Raw genomic sequence first — 22,759 nt, 5'->3', positions numbered from 1 at the left:
CAGATGAAGGAACTGAAGCAAACAGGGTTAAATAACTTGTCCAGGATCACATGACTAGTAAGTGTCTGAGGCCAGATTTGAACTCAGGAAGATTAATCTTCCAGACTGGTACTTTATCCACTGTGCCACTTAGCTGCCTTGAGATTGTTACCTTCTAAATAAAGAGAGGAGATTTCCTTTGACTACAATTCAATAATTCAATGCTTTGTCAAAAGATAATCCAAACCAAATTTAAAATAATAAATATTTTAGTTAAAAAAATTAAAAAGAACCAAACTAGGAAAATGGGAAATTAATGTTTTTTATGCAGAGAGGACCAATATAATTTTAAGTTTAGTCAGGAGGAAAAATACAGCTTCTGAGATTGGGAATCAGATGAGAAGATCCAAAAGGCTACAGTGCTTTATTTTCCCCTTTCTATGTGTGAGGATCTTTGGGACTGAAAGGGCAGAGGCTTCAGCCTTTTAAGTATATACCCTTCATCAGCATAAGGACCGCAGTCCTTTTTTTTTCTGCTTCATGTGCCATTTATTGTTGTTGTTGTTTGGGTTTTGATTTGTTTTTTTTTTTAGATCCAATCTTCTGTGATAAGGTCAAAATGTACCTGGCAAATGATAATCAGGCAAACTGTCCCACTGCCTTACAGTTACATTATCTTTTTTCTAAAGGGCACTTGGACATGATTTCTACTGAATTTTCCTAGGCAACTGAAACAAAGAGCATTGCTCTGAAGTCACAAGACCAGAGTTCACAGCCTGCCTCTGAGGCTTGTTAACCTGGCCTTGGGCAAGTCTCTTGGCTTACCTGCACCTCAGTTTCCTCAACTGTTAAATTAAGGTTAGATAGATTCTGGGGTTATTTCCAGCCCTAGACCTATGATCTTAATCTGCAGATATCTATTTATAACACACACACAATAGCAAAGACACTAGAAGCACTCTGATGAAGTATTACTATAGCAGTTGGGAAATTTTCAATGAATTTAAGCCAATTTTTTTCATTGAGAGCATACTTCCTAAACACATAATTAAATTTAAAAAAATAAGAAGAATTTATACTTACATGAGACATATGTATATATATATGTATATATATATGTATATATATATATATATATATATATACTTACATGGGATTTAGAACTGGAGAGGACCTCAAAGTTAATACAGATTAACTCATTTTACAGAAAGGAAACTGAGGCCAAAAGAGGTTGTCATTGATCCAAAGATACCCCTGTAGTAACTGAGAGATCCAACATTTGGATCCAGGCCTTCTCAGTTTTTCATGGACAGTACTGGAGAGTGTTTTAATATTTACAAAGCAACATTCCCATGGGCTGGATTCTATAAAATTTATTCCTATTTCACAAGTAAAGAGTCTGAAACTCAGAAAGGGTCAAGGTTTTACCAAAAGTTCCCTATCTAGTTAAGATTCTGGAATGTAATGTAATCTGAACTCACATCTTCTGATTCTAGGTCCAATGCTTATTCTATTTCATGATATGTATAGCGTTATATAAGCAGAAAGCAATGTTGGTTCACTAATTGTTTTTTTAGTTAAATTCCTTGTATGCTACCTGATATGATTCAATCTAGTAGAGTTCCCTTCAAATTGATGAAAACAGTTCATTTTTATTGTACAGATTTCCTCAACAGTTTGTGGGCCTTGTTAATATTTCTATGAGACATACAAATCCATGTTTTGTGCCAAAGTATTTCAACCATAGCTGAAAATGGATCCCTTAGCTCTTGATTTTTTTTAAATTTCTAATCTATAAAAAGTAAGATTATTATTACCCTTGTGGCTAAACAGTTTACTAGACAAGCTGCCCATCAGGTTTCATCTCCATCATAGATTGAATCTCAATAGAGATCTAAAGAATGTCCCAAGGCTCTGCCTATCCAAAATATCCTTTCACGTCCTACTCTGGTATAGGGAATTCCCAATGATGGCCATTCTACTGCCCTAAAGCACTGACTCTAGAAGGCAATTGCCTAAATCAAAGTTGAGATTAAGAAGGATTAAGTGAGGCAATATGTAAAAGTACCTTGCAAACCTGAAAGTTCTATATAATTGCTAGCTATTATTTCCATCATTATTGTTGCTGTTCTTGATTGAATTTTCATTTTTCAGAGAAGGGGCCATAGCCTGCTGGAAACATAAAGATAACTTCTGTCTTATGCCACATAAGTTAAATCTCTAGTGACTGAAAGATAGAATTGGGGATCTACCCCTAAAGCAAAGTTTGCCCACATACCACTTTTGAGCCCAAGTTTGCCTTTCTTAGTTTATTTCCATGCTTCATACCTTCCTCATTGTTCATCAATATTGCCCTATCATGTGTCCCATCCCTTAATATTCTCTTTTCCAAGGTAACAGGAAAGCAATCATACCTAGCAATAATTATTTTGTTCACGCTGAGGTGCTGGCTGGCCTAACAATTTCTTTTGCTCTCAATAGTAGAAGAGCTCAGTGGCCTTCTGAAGTCAGTGGTTTAAGCCTGAAGAATCACCAAGAATAGCAATTTAAGCATTAGAATAGAAAGGTGGCTGATATTCTTTGAACATATAGTGCCTTGATACATCTCAAATTTCATGACAGTCATTGAGTCCATATAGCAAGATATCCATCCCTGATAACCAACTTCTCTAGTGACCACCCAGCTTCTAGGAAGGAGCTCTTAGCCTAGGGTCTACAAACTTAATTTTTTTTTATTTGGATAACTATTTGGAGTGTTTGGATAACTACTTCAATACAGTTAGCTTCCCTTATAATCGTATGCATTTTATTATATGCATTTGAAAAAAATATTATTTAGCTGTCAAATTGATCTTCATGAAGGACAGGTTTGATCACATCATCCTCTATCTTCATTTCATATACTCCAGTGGCTCCCTATTGCCTCAAGGATCATTTACAAAATCTACTGCTTATCTTTTAAAGCCCTTCATAAGTTGGCCCCATCCTGCATTTCCAGAGAGTTTCACTTATGGGGGATTAAAGTGGGAAATGGAGTGTCTTGTGGGAGGAAGAACAAAGAGGCTACTCTCTCCTTCCTCATCTCTACCTTCTAGCTTCCTTTGCTTTCTTCAAGCCTTAGCTAAAGTATCACCTTCTACAAGAAATATTCACCAATCCTTATCTGAGTACCTTCTCCTGACACCACTACCAATTTACTATATGTATCTTGTTTTCGTACAATTGATTGCATGTTGTCTCTCTGAATAGACTGAGAGTTCCTTGAGAGCACTATTTTTCTTTTCTTTGCATCCACAGTGCTTAGCACAATGAATGTCACACAGTCAGTACTTAATAAATTCTTGTTTATTGACTGTCCGAGATTAGGTCCATAGGCTCCACCATACTGTAAAAAGGGTCATGACACAGTTTAAGAATCACTGTGCTAAACATCAGTTTCAGCTATAGAGGAGCCGTGAAATAGAACTCTGGAAATGTTAAAGACCAAATGCCATGTCAAAACTGTTCTACCACAGGAGAGCAGAAATTCTCCCTCCAATTCCTGCAATTAAAACATGAACTAGTCATGGCAACATGTGTTTGTGCAAGTAAATCATCCCCTACACAGAAAAAAAGAAAGAGACATGTTATCTCTCAATTTTTCCAGCTTACATCACTGTCTGAGTATGTAGATGGATGCCTTAGAAATCCAGAAGAACTGAAAGATAGCAAGTATGGAAGCATTTAGAAACCACCAGCACCTATATACAGAGAAAGGAGAAAGGAGAATTGACTGATGCCAAAATAGGGATCAATAAATAATCTAGGGAATTGTTCTCTAACTGATTCCTATCTATATCTGTTACGGCAGTAGACATAAGTAGTTCCAAATAAACAATATGCACACATTACCCTACATAGTTTAACATCACTGAAGTTGTTTCATTTTCCAGTCTGTATGAGTATTTATTATTTGCAGTCTCTAAGTGTGGAGTAGAAAGAGCACTGAACAGAAAATTTGAAGATCTCAGATCTAGGCCTGATTCTGTCCTTGCCTGATTAGCTCTGTGAGCTTGGGTAAGTCACTTAGTTTTCTTTATCTCACCTGCAAAATGAGGGAATGGCATCCCCTTAGATGCCTTTGAATTACATGATACAATGAAATGACATCTGGTATAATATTATTTGTAAATATATAATATATTATAATAAATTTATGCAGCAGTATGGAATTTAATTGGAAAGTTTTCTGAAGAAACATAAACCTTTTTATATAATGTGATAAGGTTATACCAACTAAGTATAAAAGCATAAAAGATCCTGTATCATAAATACTGATAATATATATACATATTTCTGAAGGCCACTCTGAAACTATAGGTTATAGAATAGTTGCTGATCTTAAATAAAGAAGGAATTTCCTTGATAGGAGCTTCTCAGAGCAATTAAATTGTGGGTCAGAGGGAAAGTATGTGCATATAGATATGTGTATATACACACATGTATATGTACATATGTGTACATATATATACATGAACATATACATTTCTATGTCTATTTGGTTTCTTCTAGAGTTATGACTAAGGTATGTGGTACCTGAAAACTCTCTTGTTCTTATATTGTTTTAATGTGGTTTTTAGGGCAAAATTGTGTTACTCAGCTGCTAATGGGAGGAATCATGGTGGATCATCATGAATGATGCATTTAGAGCTCAAAAGGACCTCAGGGGTCATTTTGTTCAATTCATAATTTTTCAGGCAATGAAACAGAAGCCTAGATAGATTTGAGTCTTGACCTACATGACATGGGAGTTAAGTAATGGAGGCAGGATTTAAACCACTGGCCTCTAGGTTCTGTGTGCTTTTTCCTCCCCTCCATGGTGTTGAAGCCAGTTTGCTGCACAGCGATAATTGAATATCACTTATAGTTAACTTGATCACTCAGAACTGGGTGTATCTCTGTATCTATGTAATGAAATGATCATGCATTTGTATTCTTGTTATTGATCAAAGTTTTAAGGGTGGGAAGGAACAGGTTGGAAGAGGGGAGACATTGACAGCAGGGGAGGAGAACCAGAATTTAATTGTTGGAAGAAAATTATAACCATGATAATTACTAGAAAGAAGCTATAAGAAGTTCAAGAATAATAATACAGATGAAAGGAAGCTTGGAAGAGAAAGAAGTGATAAGAAAGGTGTCATGGGAGAAATTAAGATAGGACCTGGAATATACTAGTGGTTCTTATTTTATCTGGGTCCTAGCCAGCTTTGGCAGTCTAGAAAACCTATAGAACACTTAACACAATGATGTTTGTTGCTTATATTAATAATTGAGGTTGGAGGTGAATGAAAAGAAAGAGAGAATTTTGTTCCCCATATGAATTCACAGATCTGTGGTTTCCAGGTTAAGAACTGGCTGTTAGAAAAACAAAAGTTTAAGATTATAGTACAATTCCAGAGATAGGAGGTAAAATGGATTAGCACAAAAACTGGTGAATGAGATCTGAGGCAGACAAAAAGAAAAGAAAATGCCTGAAGGAACCAGAAACTCAAGGAAAAAAAAAAGAAAACAGAAAATAGCCTTTGACATTTGTAGTGAAAAAGAAAAGGGGAGCAGTGTCATTTGTGGTTGCTTCAGAGGTTTGGGGTTCAGAGAAACCAGGTGGGCTAGCTTCATTTCTGTTGTAGAACTCTGATGCCACTGATTATTTGTCAGCCTTGAGACCTGGCTCAAAATGATGTTTGGATGACCCTCAGAAATGTGTATTACCTATGCCTAGAGAGTTTTTTTTTTATATCTAGCTTGTAAACTGCTTGTTCTTTGTACATTGTTTTTCTCTTTTCATCTACTCCTTCCTTTTAACTATTAAAAAGCAGGCGTTATTGAGTTTGTGTTCTACAGAGACTGTGATATCCTTTCAACTGTTAATTATTCCTCAGGGATTTTGGTTGGCTCTGAGGAATTTTGCTAATTCTCAACATAGATTTTATTATATTTCTCAGTTAAATAAATTTTCAAGGTGATGTGTACCACCATATGTGGATGCTGTCCTCCCTTTCACAATAATTTCCCTTATACAATAGCACTAATGAATCTTTTTTAATACAGCTTTTACACACAGCTCCTTGTTCATGATAGACTTTTATTTAGTGATGAAAAAGAAAATTTATTTCTCCACTTTAAATAACTGAAGATAATCAAAATAATAAAATAGGCAGAAGGTGAAAAAGTATATGTGATCACCATAAAATGTGAGATCTACTTATTAGGAATTTTTCCCAAATCTAGAACTCTTCATAAAAGTCATTTGAAGAGGGTATCTGTCTGTGCCACAAAATATCATCATTCAGAAAATTAACCAGTTTTTCTCCTTTTGTCGCATTTTGACATCCTATAGTGAAAATCATTTATAATTCTTATTTTCTGCTGTTTCCTCTCTTACTGCTCTGCCACCCTCACTACAGGAGCAAAATGCAGTCAAACAAGGTTGAGTTTCCTTAATTTTTTAGAAAAAAAAAATTTCTGTAACAAGGATACCAAAAGACCCAAGAGTGTTTTATTCAGTAAACATATGACATATACCAAATGGAGAGATATGGCTGCCAAGGGCAACACTGGGTTAGAATGGGAACTAATGTGTTAAATATTAAAGAGAAGAATGAAGGATGATTATTAACAGTCATGTCATAAAGCAGAGGAAAGGAGTGCAGGGGAAAACCAGTCTAAAAATTCCTTGTCAAGATAGTCACCTATGCAAGGTCATCTCAAAGGCATTCAAGGATGAAAGTGGAAAGAATACTACAAGTAAAAGAAAAATGGAAAAGATTTGCAAAAAAAAACTATATCAAGTTATTTTGTGCCTCAAGGGTGATAGAACCACCACACTTGTATTTTAACATGATAGTCCCTCAAATACTAACAAAAGAAATAAAAATATTCATATAGAAAATAGACAGTAAAAGAAGCTGAATTGGATAAAGTCTACATAGGCAAGATTCATGCTGGAGGTGACAAAATTGTGAAGGCATTGATTGATTTACAAGGCATCTGAAGAAGATGATATCAAAGGTATAGGAAAAAATTGCTGACCTGGTCATCCCTCTATGTGTTGACAACTAAGAACATAAAATAAGCATTGATTTCAGACATCTAAGCAAATTGGGAAAAGGGTCACTCTTATGACCAGATATAAGAACCATTACAGTGAACCCTAAAGATTACCCCTCTTTTCATAAGACTTCAGATACTACAGAATCTATCTGAGCAGTAGCTACAAAGCTTTATTTTTCCCAGTTTTTACCTTAGTAGAATTTCTTTAATAAATTCAGGATCTCTACATTGATTTCAACATTTTGCTAAAAGCTAGAAACCTGTCCTTTTCAAAAGTCTATGAAATATTTTTTCTATGATGTTCAATGTCATATTCCTACAGTGTATAGCAAATGATATCAATTACATTTCAATTATTATATAAACAAAGGTGAAGCTATAGATATAAAGAAAAAATATTGTTTTATAAATAAGCCAAGTATATGCAGTTTGCATCCTAAGATAAAATAAAAATAATAAATGGTTAAAATTAGATATCAGTCCATTCCACCTAGTCAAAACTAACTTTTATGTAGATTGACCCAGTTATCCTGGATTTAAGAGTAAACTTCATAAGTGCAAGTGGGTAAAAGTAGTGCTCTACAGAAATTGAGGACCCCTGCTCTGAAACACAAAAATCAAGTTATCTTTGGGGTTCCTGGAATCCTCTTTGGTATCATTTCAGAATGAATCCATGAAATATGGTCCTGCTCATGGTCATGATGGAAGATTACACAGGTTTCCTTTAGAAACTTAGTTAAGATAGAAAAACCCAGTAATTTTTCATAGGAATAGGTCTGATACAAAGCTCCCAAAAGAGTTCAAACCATTCAAAAAAATTTAAGGGAGCCCCTCTAGAGATAAAAATGAGCATTCCTGTGCTACTGCTAAGAAAATTCCAGTTACACACACAGCAGGGATTGACTTAACACCATAACAATCAGTGCCTTCCTGCAATGGAACATTGAGTTCAAATAGGCTCAGCAGAGGTTTTGGCACTTGAATGGATCTGTGATCTTATCAGTGAAGATCCTTCCTCACTGTAGCAAACTATTCCTGCTTTGTAATTCTCTGCAATTCTTATCAATATCAGATGCTCAAAGAAAACAAAAAAGGAAAAAATGCAATTTTAAAGAGTCTATCAGAAAAAAAAAATCACAGTAATTCAATTTGGGGGGACTTGTAAATTATTCCAACCTTCTGGAAAAGTATTTGGAAGTATGGCCAAAAGCTCATTAAATTGTGAATACCTTTTGATTCATTGTTACATCTACTAGGAATATACCATAAAAAATGTTTTTTTAAAAGAGGGAAAGCACTATATATGTGCATGTTTGTGTGTATATATGCATATGTATGTATGTGAATACATACACATGTACATAAGTACTTAATACATGTTCATTAATTGATAGATATACTATATATATTTATATGCATATTCATGTGTGTGTGTTTGTGTGTGCATAATCAGAAGCTGCATAAGCATTTTTAGAAGCAAAGAACTAGAAACAAAATAGTGGCCCATGGATTGGAAGCTGACTAAACAAATTGTAGTACATAAGCATAGTGTAATATGATAACACTATAAGAAACTGATGAACATGAGGAATACAGAGAAGTAGGGGAAGAAACATATTAAAAGATGCAAAGTAAAGTAAGCAGAACCAAGAAAGCAATTTTCACCATATCTACAACAATGTCAGTGGAAAACAAAAACAACCACAACTGAATACTGTCAAATTATGATTAGGTTTGGTTCCTAAATAAGAGATATGAGATGATACCTCCCTTACTCCTTTCCAGAGGTGTGAGATAACAGGTATGGAATATTGAATATGATGTTGGAGTTGGTTGATGTATTGTCTTTTTTTTGTTGTTAAACTGTGTTTTTTCTTTGTTTATTTCTTGTTGTCAGGGATGACTTTCTAGGAGGGGGGAATTTGGTATATGTTGTACTTGGAAATAGAAAATATAAAAATAAAGCACCAATTTTTAAAAAGAAAATAATATGCTAATTTATGAAGCGATATTTTCCTATATTAAATTCTGGAATCAATTATCCATCTATATCAACTTTTCTTTTTTATGAGTAGTCTATTTTCTTGTCTTTTATTTTTTATACTATATTAATTTCTGAATATATACCTATCCCATGCTAGCCCAGTTGCAGCAATACTTCCTTTATAATCAAGATTTAAAAAAGAAAAAGTTCAATAAAGTTAACCCAAACATTGGCCATCTATGATGGGTTCTTCAGCATTCCACACCTAGTACTTGTCTAGAGAGAGAGAGAGAGAGAGAGAGAGGAGTATATTCACTACCTTAAATATAAGTTTGATTAGAGTAATTATACATCATCCAGTTTAATTTTATTTTATATGTTATTTCTTTGGAACATTAATGTATATTGTTTCCTTCATTATACTTATATAACTGCATCAGTTCATGCATCTTTCTATATTTCTCTGAATTCTTCATATTGATCATTTCTTACGGTGCAATAATATTTGATTCATGTACTACATTTTTTCAGATACAATCGATATTTCAATTTCCTTGCTACTATAGAGGCTTTGCTATTTATATTTTGATATGGAAGATTTCTGTCCTTCCACTGCTTGGAGTAGATACTTAAACTGGGATCTCTCAGTTAATAGATATTTGGATCATTGCATTGATCTGAATAGCTAAGTCTTTCAAAGTTGATCATTTTGTCACAACATTGCTCTCTCACTGTGCAAAATGTTCTCCTGGTCCTACTCATTTCACTTTGCATCAGTTCCTATAAGACATCCTACATTCTTTTTTTTTTAAAGCAATTGGGGTTAAGTAACTTGCTCAAGGTTACACAGCCAGTTATTTCTGGGTGTGGTGCTGAGTATCTGAGCCCGGATTTGATCCCCAGGTCATCCCGACACTGAAGTCAGTGCTCTTACTCGCTGAGCCACCTGTCTGCCCCAATCCTACATTCTTTTGAAAACTATCCTGCTCACTTTTTGTAGTACATTATTATTCCATCACAATCATGTACCATAACTTTTTCAGTCATTTCTCAACTAACAAGCATACCTTTAATTTTCAATTCTTTGCCACAATGAAAAAGAACTGCTATAAATATTTTTGTACAATTAGTTCGTTTTCTCTTTTCTTTGATCTCTTTGGAATACAGACCTAATAGATACTAGACCACTGCATCAAAGGGTATGCACAGTTTTATAGCCCTTTAGGCATAGTTCCAAATTGTTCTCTAGAATGTTTGGACCAGTTCACAACTAGAGCAATAATGCATAGTACGCGATGTTTTCTGTATAGCTTCCAGTATTTGTCATTTTCCTTTTGTCCTGTCAGCCAATGTTATAGGTACAAGGAAGTATCTAAGAGATGTTTTAATCTGCATTTCTCTAATCAACAGTGATTTAAAGCATTTTATGCAACTATTGACAGCTTTGATTTCTTCATCTGAAAAATGTCGATCACATTTTTGATCATTTATCAACTTGCAAATGGCTCATATTTTCCTAAATTTGGCTCAGTTTTATATGTATTTAAAAATGAGGCCTGTATCAGAGAAACTTATTGTAAAAACATTTTCCTAGCTTCCAGTTTTCCTTCAAATTTTATCTGTATTAGTTTTATTTGTGCAAAAATTTATGAATTTCATGTAATCAAAATTCTTTCTCTTACTCCCAATGATCTTCTCCATCTCTTGTTTATTTGGAAATTCTTCCCTTACCTAATTGTTCTTGTTGTTGCTCAATCGAATCTGATTCTTCTTAAACTCCTTTGGAATTTTGTTGGCAAAGACAATGGAGTGATTTGCCATTTCCTTCTCCACTTCATTTTACAGATGAGGAAATGAAGCAAACAGAGTTAAGTGACTTGCTAAGGTCACACAGTTGGTGTCTGAGGTCAAATTTGAACCCAGGAAAATAAATTTTCATAACTCTAACAATTATCACTCTACCTTCTAATCCACCTAGTTGATCTATGCCTAGTTTCTTCCAAACAAATCTCTAGTTTTCCCAATACATTTTGTAAAATTTGAGTTCTTACCTCCCAAACATGGATCTTTGGGTTTCTCAAATAGATTACTATGATAATTTACTACTGTGTATTATTTACCTAATCTATTCCACTGATCCATTCCTCTATTTCTTTGCCAGTGCCAGATTATTTTGATGATTACTTTGTAATATAGTATGAGATCTAGTATGATTAGGCCACCTTCCTTCACATTTTTTGTTGACGCTCTTGATATTCTTGACCTCTTGCATCTTTTTCCAGATTAATTTTATTACTATTTATAACTTTTTAAAAATAGTTATTTTCTTATTTGGTATGACATTAAATCAATAATTTAGCTTAGGTAGAATTGTCATTTTTATTATATTGATTCAGCCTATTCAAGAAAAATTAACCTTTCTCAAGTTGTTTAGATCTGTCTTTATTTCTGTTAAGAGTGTTTTATAATTATGTTCATTTAGTACCTGAATTTGTCTTGGCAAGTAAACTTCTAAGTATTTTATATTGACTTCAGTTTTTTTTTTAAAGCAATTGGGGTTAAGTAACTTGCTCAAGGTTACACGGCCAGTTATTTCTGGGTGGGGTGCTAAGTATCTGAGCCCAGATTCGATCCCCAGGTTATCCCGACACTGGGTCCAGTGCTCTTACTCGCTGAGCCACCTGGCTGCCCCTGACTGCAGTTATTTTTAAGGGAATTTTTCATCCTATCTTGTCTTGCTGGTTTTTGTTGGTAGAATAATGAAAGACTGATGATTCATATGGGTTTATTTTATATCCTATAACTTTTTAAAAACTGTTAATTGTTTCAACTATTTTTAGCTGATTCTCTAAACATACAATCATAACATCTGCAAAGGGTGACAGTTTCATTTTCTCATTACCTATTCTTATTCTTCCAATTTCTTTGTCTTTTCTAATGCTACAGTTAGCATTTTAATACAATATTGAATAATAATAATGATAGTGGTCACCCTTTCTTCAACCATAATCTGATTGGGAAGGATTAAAGTTATTTCCATTACATATAATGGCTGCTCTTGGTTTTAGATAGACAATGCTTAATATTTAAATAAAAGCTTTATTAATTGCCATACTTTCTAGTTTGCTATTGTTGTTGCTGCTGCTGTTCTTGTTGTTGTTGTTTTAAATAGGAATGGGTAATATATTTTGTCAGCTGCTGTATCTATTATAATTATGATTTTCTTGTTTTTTATATTGAGATGGTCATTTAAACATAATTTTCTTAATTTTGAAATACCCTGAATTCCTGGTAAAAGTCCCACCTGAGCATAGTGTAAGGCATTTATGAAATTGTACTGAAATCTCCTTGCCAGCATTTTATTTAACATATTTTCATTGATGTCCATTTTTAAAATTGGTCTCTAGTTCATTTGTTTTTTCTCTCTTTTAACTCTCCTTCGTTTAGGTACCAAAACCATATTTATGTCATAAAAAGACTATGGTAGGACTCCTTTACCTATTTGTTTTCAAATAGTTCATATAGTATTGAGATTAATTGTTCCTAAAATGTTTGGTAGAATTAATTAGTAATTCATCTGATTCTGGCTTGTTCAATCTCTTTCACTAAGATAGGGTTATCTAATTATTTTATTTCTTCTGTGATTCTGTGATATCTATATTTTTGTAAATATTCATCCATTTCACTAACATTGTCAGTTTTCTGGCATATAATTGAGCACAATAATTCCAAATAATTGCTTTAATTTCATCTTCATTGATAATGCATTCTTCCTTTTCATTTGTAATACTGGTAATTTAATTTTCTTCTTTTTTTTTTATCAGAATAACCATTGGTTTATCGTTTTAATATTTTTTTCTGTAAAACTAAATCCTAGACTCATTTATTAGTTCAATTTTTTCAACTTTCAGCTTTATTTATCTCTTCTTTGAATTTAAACTTCCATTTGGGTGTTTAACGTATGATTTTTTATATTTTATTTTTTATTTTTCTAAGGTGTTTTTATTTTTGTCACATGCCCAGTTCACTGATCTGTTCATTTTATCTTTCATTGCTGTATGCATTTGTAATGCCAAGCAAAGGTAACTTCCCAAGGTTCAAAATACCAGCATAGCTACTCTCCATTTTATTCAATGACAAATTAAGAACAGAGAAAATCAAAATATAGAGTAATTCAAAATACAGCATTTACCAAGTATAAATCAGTAATATCCAAGTATTACTTCACCCCTGGACATTATATTCATTTAGTCAATTACAAAGCCCCTCTTCTCAAATGGAGATTAGTTTCCAATCATAAACAAAGTACATTCATTTGGTCAGTCACAGAGCACAAAAGAGTCAAAAGTTTCCCACCCTTGGATCACAACTGAAAAGGCCATCTACCCCAGAGTTACAACAAGCTTAAGCACAACGTTTAATACTCAAAGAGAGGTTTTTTCCTTCATCTTGACCTGAGGCAAGTTCTCAGCAATCTTTGTTCCTAGTGAGACAAAGCTTAGCAAGGCCATGAGATACATTGCCAGTGTCCTCATTAATTCATTCTCTGTCTGCAGAACAGTCCTAGGACCCCTGAAAACAATAGCAAAATGCTCTTCCAGGATTTCTATAAACATACAACAAGAAAATGCTTCTTCAGGGCTTCTGAACCAACAGCCAGGTTCCAGAACCTCTGCAACAACAGCACTGGCCATCACCAGTGGATAAATCTGGCAAAACAACATCAAAACAAAATACCAGCATAACAGCCATGTCTCCTCAGTCCTTGGTAGCTCTGGGTGGCAACTCTCAAAAGTCCTGGCTAACACATAATTTTTTGGCCTTCAAAGCAATCTATCAGTCAATGAATTCCAACATTTTGTGCAGCCCCTTTAAAGAGCTTAGGTATGAAACCTTATAAAATAAGGCTCTAGAGGAAGGGGACATCTCAGATTGTGAGGAAAACTTTAGGTTCATTTCATTACAGGGGACCATGGATACTTTAATAAAGTGCCATTGGCTCAGAGTTCTGCCTCAATATCTTTTACTGAACATTTTAAACTCCACAACATCCCTGGCCACCACTTCCATTTGTTTGTTCATATATTATACTATCAGTTGTTTGAGGGCAGAGACTTTCTTTGCTTTTGTATTTGTATTCCTAGTGCTTAGCACTAGTACATAGTAATTTTTTCATAAATGAAATTTTTATTCACCTTTACTATTCCAAACATAGAGAATTTATGTACATTTTGATTCTGAGAAATTTAAGGCATTTTTTAATTTATCTTATTGGGATCTTTCTTTATATAATTTTTTCTTTTTGTTGTTGTTATAACTACACAGAAATGTTTACAATATATGATAGTTTGTTTTGTATCTTGTTACATTATGAAATTTATTAATTATCATATTTAATTTCTTTGCTGAGTCATGGTGTTTTCTAAGCAAGCCATTATGCTCCCTACAAAAGGAATAGTTATGACTTTAAATTGCAAATACCAATTGAATTTCTTAATTTTATTTTATTACTATTGCTAGCTCTTTCAAAACTGTGTCAAATACTATTCTACCTAAATTAATTTACTTATTCAGTCCCAAACCAATCAAACTACAAAAAATTATTTTGTAGAGCTAGAAAAAACCATAACAAAATTCATCTGGGAGAACAAAATGTCCAATATATAAAGGGGATTAATGAAAAGAAATGCAAGAGAAGGTAGCCCAGCCATAACAGATCTCAAGTTGTATTATAAAGCAGCAATCATCAAAAATGTTTGGTACTAGCTAAGAAATACAGTGGTAGATCAGTGGAATAGGTTAGGTATACAAGACACAATAGTCAAATACTATAGTAATCCACTGTTTGATAAACACAAGGATGCAGCTTGTGGGATAAGAACTCACCATTTTACAAAAACTGCTGGGAAAACTGGAAAATCATGTGGCAGAAACTAGGCATAGACCAACATCTTATACCATATATGAAGAAAAAGTCAAAATGGGTGCACAATTTAGACATAAAGGGTTATACTATAAAAAAAGATTAAGAGAGCAAGGGATATTTTAACTGTCAGATCTATGGAGAAAGGAAGAATTTATGACCAAGTAGGGGAGAGAGTACATTATGAAATGCAAAATGGATAATTATGATTACATTAAATTAAAAACTTTTCACACAAATTAAGCCAAAGCAACCAAGATTAGAAGGAAAGCAGAAACCTGGGAAACAATTTTTATAGCCTGTGGCTCTGATAAGGCCTCATTTCTAAAATATATAAAGAACTAAGCTGAATGTATAAGAATACAAACCATTCCCCAAATGATAAATGGTCAAAGGACATAAACAGGCAGTTTTCAGATTCATAAATCAAAGCTATCTATAGGCACATGTAGAAGTGCTCTAAATCATTTCTGATTAGAGAAATGCAAATTAAAAAAAAACACTGAGGTACCACCTCACACCTATTAGATTGGCTTATATGACAAAAAAAAATAAATGACAAATGTTGAAGAAGATGTGGGAAAATTGTAACACTAATGCATTGTTGGTGGAATTGTGAACTGATCCACCCATTCTAGAGAGTAATTTGAAACTATACCCAAAGGGGTACAAAACTGTGTATACTTTTTTATTCAGCAATATCACTTATAGGTCTATATCCAAAAAAGATCATAAACATGGGAAAAGTGCCCACATGTTCAAGCAGATTTATAGCAACTCTTTTGGTGATTGCAAAGAATTAGATATTGAACAAAAGTTCATCAATTGGGGAATGGCTGAAAAAATTGTGGTATATAAATATAATGGAATACTTTTGTTCTATAAGAAATGATGAGCAGGAAGACTTCAGAAAAACCTGGAATGACTTGTATGAATTGATGCTAAGTGAAATGACAAGAATCAGGAAAAAGTTGTAACAGTCACATTGTGCAATGACAATTCCAAAAGACTTATGATGGAAAAAGGTATCCACATCCAGAAGAAGAACTATGGAGTCTGAATGCATACATGCTATATTCTCTTTTTTTCTGTCATGATTTTAATTCCTCTTTACAACATGACTAATGTGGAAATATATTTAATATAGTTGTACATGTATAGCCTGTGTTAGATTGCATGCCATCTTAGGAAGAGGAGAGTAGAATAAGGTGGAGAAAATTTTAAACTCAAAATCTTATAAAAGTGAATCTTGAAAACTAAAAATAATTAAATATTTTTTTAACTGTGCCAAATAAAAGTAGGTATGAAAACATCTTTGCTTAACTCTATTTGTTGTTGTTGATATTCAGCCATTCAGTTTGTCTGACTTTTCTTGACAGTGGGGGCCATGTTGCCCATGGGGTTTCTTTGGCAAAGATATTCAAGGGTTTGCCATTTCCTTCTCTAGTAGATTAATGCAAATATTAGTTAATTAACTTACCAAGGGTCATACAACTATTAAGTGTCTGAGGCCAGATTTGAATTCAGATATTCCTGACTCTAGGCCCAGCAATCTATCCATGGAAACATCTAACTGACTCTGTTTTCCCCCTGTAATTATTTACAAAACTCCTAGTGTTCTCCAATAAAAAGGATACTAGCTTTGAACTTTCAATCTCTATACTAAATTGAAATATGGAAAATGTGTGCCCAATTTAAGTGTTTTTAATTAAATATAAATCAGAATTATATTTTTCATACTTTTCATATATTAACATAATTTTTGTAATGTGTTTTTATATTATTGATTTCATTAATTATTTTTAATATATTCCTGTAATTGATCCAACTTGGTCCTAGTGAAAAAATTTCTGAATATATTATTATAGCCTTTATGCTAGTTTTTATTTAGCATTTTTGCATTGATAAATATTAGTGATATTATTGGAAATTTCTTTCTTAACTTTGTTTCTTTCTTGTTTAGTACTATTTTTATTTCATCAAATCACAGTGTTTTCATTCTAAGTTCTTAAGAATAATTTGTATATCCCAAAAAGTAATTGTTTTCTAAACATCTTCTGTATCTATAGTAACCAAGTTCCCTTTCCACCCAACAGTTTGGTGGATTAATTATGGATTAATCAATTTTTTTTTCTGAGATTAGATTTTTAACATCTATATTTAATTACACATCTTGGGTCTTTTATGTTTCAGGTGACTTTTTTTTTCCTTTAAGTCATTGATTGTAACATTTGGTGCATGATGTTGTTATATACTTATAACCCAATATGCTCATGCAAATGGATATCTTAATTGTGATAATATAAATTATTTATACACTTCCTTTTCCTTTATGTTTTCCTCCATGTATTCCTTTTGAGTGTCCTTGGACCTAATTGAGGAGCTCAGAGTGCCATCACTACTTTATCACCAAACAGAAGTATCTGGAGAATGTCACCATTTATAGGGAATTCCTCTGCTATTTGTATTCTACACAAGGCATCCTCCATGACATTATAAAATAATTTGGGTGACATTTTTTCCAAATTTATTTCTAATTTAGCAAGAAGGTTCAAAAGATCATAAAACAAAATTATCTCTGTAGTTGCATCTGTCATGGAGTCTCAATTATCTTAACATATACATGAGAGATACCTTGTAGAAGTTATTTTTTAAGACTGCATTTTGCTCTAACAAATAATGTTTTTTTCTGTAATCAATATGCATAACAGGATTTCATATTATCTACACCTCTCAGTTGTGTGATTGTGAAAATGTTATCCATTCCTGGAAATCATCTGTGAAAACCAGTCATTTGCCCTTTAATATTGTCATTGAAAATGTCAAAGCATGAAAGAGGGATTCTTATCATATATATATACAATATGTATATGTGTGCATATATGTACTATATATTATATTTATATAGTATATTTTAATATTATATAGACATATGTTTTTACACATAGAGTACCTGTAAAATTATAGGAGTATAATGCTCAAGTTTAATACTTAAATTCACACAGAATGAGACTTAAGTATGAGTGTATATTGAAGCTAATCGCCTTTGTCTCTCAATACAAAGGGGAGTTTCACTACGTTTCCAGTTTCCTTACATTCTTTCTTTCATGCACTCTGCAATCTAGTCATGCTGGCCTACTTGCTAGTTACCCCTCATATACAACACTGCATCTTTGGGCTCAGTGCCTTTGTATTGACTTTTCCTTCTTCTGAAATGCTCTCCCTCTCAAACATTGACTCTTAGTATCCCTGTCTTCCTTTAAGATTCAGCTTGGGTGCCCTCTCCTCTAGGAAGGTGGTGCCCCCTTCTCCTAGTGTCATTCCCTCAAAGGTCAACTTTCTTCTATTTTATATTTATCTGGATGTTGTGGTTTATGCATGTTGTCTCCATCATAACATGATTTACTTGAAGACAGGAATTATTGTTGCATTTTCTTTTTATCCCAAATGCTTAACACAGTGCCTGGCAGAGAATAAACACTCAAATACTTTGTGGTACCAGCTACATAGCTCAGTGGAAAGAGTGTTGTGTCTGCCATCAGAATGATCTGAGGTCAAATTTAGACTAAGATTTTAATTGTATAATCCTTGGTAAGTCCCTTAACCTCTACTCACTTTCTTCACATGTAAAACAAGAATAACAATAGCACCAACTTCCCAGGGTTGTTTTGAGGATAGAATGATATATTTGTAAAATGTTTTGTGCTATATAAAATTATGATGATGATGATGATAGCAATTATTTTTATTATTATAGTATTAACAAAAGTGAATTGTAATATATTAGAGAATTTTCCCTAACCCTACTATGGTAATTCATCTTGAGTAAAAAATAATAAATAGGATGCTGTTTAATATTTCAATCCCTTTCCCCCTTTCTTAAGTCTTTTTTCTTTTTGTGCATTTGTTATTAGTTTTATTATTAGCCTAACATACAAACATTTAATGAAATAGCATAATGAGAATAAGTACCAGGGAATTGAAAGACTTTTAAGTCACCAGGCATCATTGACTGCTGAAGCTGGCTCAAACCAAAGATCAAGTATGAGTGTTTTCATCAGAAAAGTAAAACTACCTTTTAAATTAAAGGATGCAGTGGACTGAGCCCCATATCCAGAGGGTACAAATGGAATTCATTCATAGTTACCTTATTTCTTTATTGCCTCAAAACCAACTAAGACACACATGCATACACACACATAGAGACACACGGAAGCTAGTTCAGCAAATTGAGGCTATAAATATTTTACAGCACTTCATCATGTCATTTACCTCCTTGTACACTTTCCAAGCTGCCTACAGCCCTATATGAAATAGCTCTATTAGAACACCAACGGGACATGAGAGCCACTGGCCAGCTAATCACGATACTGTCAAATGGCTACATCAAATGACTATAATTCACTGAATGGGATAGTTATTAAAATGCTGAGCCTTTCCTCTGATGTGACTAGAATGGTAATGACAATACAGTCAGCCTTCATTGCAAACAATAAGATGAATTAGGAAAGACACAGAATCAACAGTTCCTTAGGACTGTCCCCTGAAAGCTACCCTACAGTAAATAAATACTATGATCAGTTTCTTGCCTCCTGTAAGGTGACAACATTTGGGCAGAAGGAACACTTGCAATTCCAATGAAAGGACTGATTTAAGTGAAGTCTTAATGTTTGGTCTATCACTCATAGAGCAGAATTCTGCATCAAAGCCACCTTTCAGCATGAAGGAAAGCAATAGCAAATTGGCTGATTAGCATAAACATGTAGGAACTGTGTTGTCTCTTAAGAGCCATTATTGTGCTCTCCAGATATATTTGTTCCTGTTGTTAAATTCATGAATTATTATTATTTTTTTGCTTTTAATAAATCTTGGCACCCCCATCTCACATTGCCATAATTCCCAGTACTCAGAAAAGCCCTAAGCAAACATAAAATGAACTTTTTATGAAACATATGAATCTAGAAATGAAGCAATTGAATTAGTCTTGGCACCAGCTTAAAACATATTCAAATTGGAAAATTAGCCAATTTAACCCAATGAAATTCAGTTATGGTTTAATGAAAAGCATTTAAAAACAAGTTCTGAGTTAATCTTTATTCCTTCTTGTGGAAAAAAAATACCTTTCTGCAACACTCATAGCATCTCAAAACCCCTGAATAATGATTAGAAAATGTTTTTATTCTTATAAAATTAGTTATAACATTATCACTGGAAATCATGCCTTCAAATCAATTTAATAATGCCTGAAATCAGATGGCAAATCACAGCAATAATATCATATATCTTTATTATTCTATGCTAGTTCAGCTATAAAAAATCCATGATTGAATTTTTATCTATTTAAAAGATACTGAAAATAACAAAAATGATACCTTTTAAAGTTGTGTTTATGACTTCTGTTCTCTCTTTTCTAAATTTCTGTGGAGTCATGGAATATTGTTTTTTTTAACATTCTTTTTTTTTATTCCAAATTCTCTCCTTCCTTCTAACATCTCCCCCACCCATTAGAAGACAAGCAACATGATACCTATTATACATGTGACATCATGCAAAATGTGTTACTGTATTAACCATGTTGCCAAAAAAAAAAGTAAAAAAAAATATATGCTTCAATATATACTCATCTGATGAGTTCATCAGTTCTCTCTCTGGAGGTGGATAGCATTTTTCATAATGAAGTTTTAGGGATCATTGGAAATCATTGTATTGTCTTTAATGTTGATTATTGTTAACAATATTGCTATTACTATATACAATGTTCTCCTCTACATCTGTTCTCTACATTTGAATCAGATCATATAAGTCTCCTAAAGTTTTTGTGAAAACAGTACACCATTTCTTAAAATAATTGTGTTCTATCAAAATCATATACCACAACTTGTTTAGCCATTCCTCAATTGACAGACATCATTTCAATTTCTAATTCTTTACTACCATAAAAAGAAGAACTGCTGTGAATTCTTCTATGTACATAGGGCCTTTACCTTCTTCTTTGATGTCTTAGGGGTATAAAACTAGTAATGGCATTGCTGGATCAAAGTATATGCACAATTTGATAAAGTGTTGAGCATAATTTCCTCAAGAAGTCATGGAATCTTATGTATTAAAGAAACAAAGGTCATCCTGCCCATGAATCTATACTTAAATCTTCGTGTGTTTATTATAAAAAACATATATTTATATACATATGTACATACATTTATACATATATACATATAAGTATGTGCATATAAACACATAAATATATAACATTATTACATACAAATTATATTATAAATTTTTATTTTTATGTGTGTGCATATATGTGTGTATATACATATATGTATTTATGTATGTATGTTATGTGTGTGTATATGTGTGCATGTATCAGTATTGGACTATCTTCAGAGAGCAGATCAAGTGTCTTTACCTTTACTGTGGCAACTAGGGTTTTGTAAAGGCAAGCAAAATAAGATTTTTTTGCTGTTTTTCTGGATTGACTTTTAACTAATCAAGTGCCTTTGACCCTTATTTTTGATTGTATCAAGAGTCTTTGATTGGAAACTGTATACATTGTATTGCCTTTAAAAGGTCTAAGGGAATTTCAAGATCTCTCATGCCCTTAGTAGGTCAAATGAAATTATATGGGAGCCCATGGTGGCAGGAGCTTGCTGAAAAGGTAGAGAAGGAGAAGGTAAGAAGGAGCAGAGAAGAGAAAAGCATGAGCAGAGAAGAGAAAAGCATGAGCAGAGCTGGAAGTGGGTAGAACTGAGAGAGAGAATGTTTGTGATGTTGAAGCCCTGTGTGTTGATCTGCATTAATTCCTCAGACAGAAGCCCTGTCTGTTGTTCTCTGTTGATTTCTCAGACAGAAAGAGAATTGAGATGATAGTGCTGGTAATGTGTGTAAATATTGTTGTAGCCCTGGTAAGCTTTGTGTTCCTAGAAACAGAAACTGTGAAGAGCTTGGAGTGGCACAGTCCCCATGAGCTGAGATATGGCACAAGAACAGAGAGCTGCCTACATGTGAATCCATGCAAGAGTTGGGAGTAGTCGGTCTATGGAAAAGGAGCTATGAGGTGTGAAAGCCAGCCTCAAGTCAAGATGAAAGGGAATGTTACTTTTTATACTCTGTATTGATTGATGAGATTTGTAACTTACTGTGACTTAGGGGTGGATCATGTTTGTACTTTCTGCTACCCCTTAAGGATAATTGGCTTAAAGATGATTGGAAGTCAGCCTCTAGTCAAGATGAAAGAAGATTTTACTTGGATACTCTGTATTGACTGAGGAGATTGTAACTTACTGTGACTAGGGGTGTTTGTGTTTTCTGCTACCCCTTAAAGATGACTATAAGATATACTAAATGATATGTTTTGTTTAATACTATGTGGCCACCTTAGTAATAAGTTGTTATGTTATGTTGTTGTGAATGTTATGCTTTAATTTCTTGAATGTTATACTTTATACACACACACACATAGATATAGATATAGATAATATACTCTATACTTTAGTTTACTTCTGAATAGAGAGTTCATTATACTGTGTGATGAGACCCTTAAAATTATTCACAGCAGCAGTCTTAAGGAGAGCTGCTAGTGATTGACTTTATAGGTGTGCTAGGGCTACTTGAAGGGAGAGCAGATTGTGAAGTTTTCAGTGTGAGTATTTATGCCTCAGAATGGCATGGTATTTATGCCTCAGAATGCCACAAAGGCAGATTAGGGACTGATTTATTTTGTGGATTTCTAGACTTAAAAAGCATGTTAAGAATACAATTTAAATTTTAAAATATATTATTCA

At 33.3% G+C, this 22,759-nt stretch overlaps 1 long non-coding RNA gene across 1 annotated transcript in view; it reads left to right on the top strand.

The window, feature by feature from the left end:
• The first annotated feature begins 3,869 nt into the window (after positions 1-3,869).
• LOC138170072 (uncharacterized) overlaps positions 3,870-22,759 on the top strand; it is a 30,630-nt gene continuing 11,740 nt past the window's right edge. Inside the window, exon 1 of the long non-coding RNA XR_011170532.1 lies at positions 3,870-4,035. This is a non-coding gene — a long non-coding RNA (uncharacterized lncRNA). The remainder of the gene's footprint in view (positions 4,036-22,759) is intronic.

This window comes from Petaurus breviceps, unplaced genomic scaffold, assembly GCF_028583685.1.
Source record: "Petaurus breviceps papuanus isolate PSGF00001 unplaced genomic scaffold, PetGlider_PUasm1.0 38, whole genome shotgun sequence".
Taxonomy (NCBI): domain Eukaryota; kingdom Metazoa; phylum Chordata; class Mammalia; order Diprotodontia; family Petauridae; genus Petaurus; species Petaurus breviceps.
The sequence above is the reverse complement of the archived record's forward strand: the minus strand, read 5'-3'. Positions and strand labels throughout refer to the sequence as shown.